The following is a 3,666-nucleotide window of genomic DNA, read 5'->3' as shown; positions in this document are numbered from 1 at the left end:
AGCCATACAACCCAGCAATTACAAAAACAATTGACACATTAGCATAAGCAATAACTGTTGGAGATGCTCTTAGGGTGCTTTTAATTTAGTTGTCATTTTGTCCTCTTAGGCCTGTCCTTTTTACTCAATACCTCTTTCTTTTTCTTCAAGAAAATCATAATTGCAAGTGGTATGATTGTTTAATTTTTGGTAAAAGTATATATCTATCAATACTTCTCCATTTTATTATTTCACGTGCAAACGCTAGAAATTTTTGAAATAAAATGGTAGAGTTCTAGCTTACCAATTTGCTTCAAAATTTCTATTTATATTACAGAGAATTTATTTATTTTGTGGGTTTCAAACTCATAACCTTTTATATGAAAATTATATGCCTTTATCACTAGATCAAAGATTGATTCTCAACATTATAATTATACATTTTCCGATTAAAAATCATACCTATTATTTTCTAACTAGCATTCAATTAGAAATAAAAATATTTGCCTATCTAGTCAAAATCTTGCCTTATCTTCTATTAAGACTCAATAACATTTAACATTTAATTTGTGCTGATGATTGAAGGGGATTCTTGATTATTGAATAATTTGAGAAAATGCATGACTTTGCAAATGTGATCAGTCCATATGTTCTATGCAAAATGTGATAAAAATATTTTCAGCCTGAAGTATCAATTTCCTTTGAAATCAATCTTCTTCTGATTTGCATTCATTTATGACTCTGACTGAGCTATTACTATGAGAATCTATGAGTATGCACAAGATTAAAAGTAAGAAAATATAAGAGTGACACGATAGTTGACAAGATTTGAATGGCAATACAAGAATATGTGCGTCCATATTTTTTTGTTCCGAAATTTGTATTAATAGGAAATTAATTAATTAAATATCGATAATGGAGGACGAATATGAGTTTTTTTGAGATATTGGGAAAACGTGATAGTTTATAACTATCACGGCCTGAAACAGTGCCAGTTCCTGGCCGAAACAGTGTTAGTCCTGCTAAAATAGAGTCTGTTCCTGGCCGAAACAGAGGCCGAAACAGGCTGTTCCTGACTGTAATAGTCTGTAACGTTCAGAGGACGTTATAAACTATCACGTTTTCCCTATATCTCGAAAAAACTCAAATTCATTCCCCATTATCAATATTTATTTAAATAATTTTCTATTAATAAAAATTTAAGCGGTAAAAACTTAACAAAAATGCTTCATCAATAAGACTGAGGGAAAAAAAAAATGTCCAAATGTCCAAATGAACAGACGTCCAAATGCTTCACCATAAAATTTAGTTGTGTAAAAGGTAAAAAAAAAACAGAGGGAAAATGACTATCAGCTGTATGCGACATGCATTCAACAATAAACAAGAAAAATGTCCAAATGAATTAAAGTAATGAAACAACATAAGAACTTGTCTTTGATCTAGTGGCAAAGACACATGATTCGAAATCCACAAAGTGAAAAAATCTTCTATAATATAAGAGGAGGGTTCAAATGCACCCAAATTTTTGTGCACCTAAATGCACCCTATCTTTCAAATCTTTTTTCTCCGTTTTCAAAGTCCGAATAGTCAATCCGAACCATTAGATGCGATCTATATATTAAGATGTGCTTGGAGACCAAATTTTACATTTTTTGGAATTTTTTTACTATTTATTAAACCACTTTGAAAATCGCTGATCCAATGGTCCAGAAAATGTAAAATCAGTGATTTTCAAAGTGGCTTAATAAATAGTAAAAAAAAAATTCAAAAAATGTAAAATTTGGTCTCCAAGCACATCTTAATATATGGATCGCATCTAACAGTTCATATTGACTATTCGGACTTTGAAAACAGAGAAAAAGGATTTGAAAGATAGGATGCATTTGGGTGCACAAAAATTTGGGTGTATTTGAACATTTCTCATAATATACAAAGGAGTTTGAAAGTGTGTTGGATAGTTTGACCCCAACCCATGATTTCAAAAAAGTAATGAAACAACATGGAATTTGAGACAGTTTTATAGAAAGATAAACTTTCCATCTTATTATTCAATCAGTTTATAATCCAAATTAATTAAATTATTTTAATGAAGGAGGAATAGCTAAAAGGATGGAATATTGATGGATTAACATCCAACTTCAATATTTGAATGGAAAAAGTTATAATGGCGTGTATGCAATTTTGTGTTAAGCTTTGTGACAGGAATCAAGACAATAATTGCAATTATTTTATTATAATTAGCACACATACATAATTTAGGACAAAAAAACTTTAAACCATAATATTGTCAATAGTTTTTTTTTCGAAAAATGTAGAATGCAACAATTAATAATTTCATGTTATGTGATGTTTTTGAGAGATTAAAAAAAACTGTATATTTTTGGGCTTATTTGTAAAATTACAAATCCTACGAATCATTTTATTTTACTTTTTTGTGACACATAATTGTGGATCCGATAGGGGATGACAAAAAAGTTTGTAGCTCTACTGTGATTCATATCTGACTCGTTCGCTAACAATTTGTTTGTTATTGGATCGAGCTATTAATAAGTCAACTTGCTACTAGTTCGGTTCAAAATTAATGAGTTCAAGTTAAGGTATAGCTTGCTCGCTAGCTCGAGAGCTAACTTGGCTAGGAATCAATTTGCATGAATTTGTATGAACTTATGTGCATTTTATACTGTCCAGCTCGGTTTAATTGGGTCGAAAAAATTTGTATAATTTATTTTCTTCTTAAAACAAGATCCAGTCAAATTTAGCGAACCAGTACGTTAGCTCATGAGCTAACTGAATCCAACTCGTGACGATTTCAAGTTAAAATTTCAGCTCAAACTCCTAAAATCAACTCATTAGTAACAACAAGCTAGCACGTAACGAGCCAGCTCATTACCATCCCTATCCGAATATCAACAAATGAAACCAGCAAAAAAGTCACAATCTCTTTCTAGATTACTAAAAAATGAAACAATTTTGCCTTTTTGCGTTGTATAAACTTAAAAAGAAGCTGAAGGTAGACTAGGTAGTAGGTATTTCTTAATATTTTTTTAATTTCTTTTGTCACAAAAACACGTCATTGACGAGAAAATTTCGCAGTTAGACCAATTTGTGGCCGAAAAACACCCACGCGTCCAGTTCTAGGCTGCTCTGATTTGTGTTATCTTAACAAGATTTCCAGTTTCAGACTTTCAGTGGCACACGATAACATACCTAAGCTAAGCCTAAGAGTCAAAGACAGCTAGATTTCAACTTTCACTTTAAAAAACAAAAAAATCATTTAGCCCGAATTATTTATTAATATCCAAAAAAAATATCAAATTTCAAAATCTACACAGTATTCTGAAAATTTTAAAAATATGTCCAAACCACAATTTCTTTTTTTTGCAAAAATTTAGTCTAGAACCGCAAAATAATTTTGTGGTTTTGGAATTCCAAAAGTGCAAAATAATTTTGCGGTTTTAGATTTTGAAATTCCAAAACTGATAGGACTAAGTTTTTTTTTATTATTTTGCACTTTTAGGCTGAATTTATGCAAATTAATTTTGCGGTTTGGACATATTTCGAAATTTCTCATATTAGAAGTGTAGATTTTAAAATTTAATATTTTTTTAAAATATTAATAAAAATTTCGGTCATTCAGAACTCTTGCCACGTGATTCAACTCTAGTTGGGATTTTTTTCATCCAATTT

Source organism: Carex rostrata, chromosome 22 (assembly GCF_964058835.1).
Source record: "Carex rostrata chromosome 22, lpCarRost1.2, whole genome shotgun sequence".
Lineage (NCBI taxonomy): Eukaryota > Viridiplantae > Streptophyta > Magnoliopsida > Poales > Cyperaceae > Carex > Carex rostrata.
The sequence above is the reverse complement of the archived record's forward strand: the minus strand, read 5'-3'. Positions refer to the sequence as shown.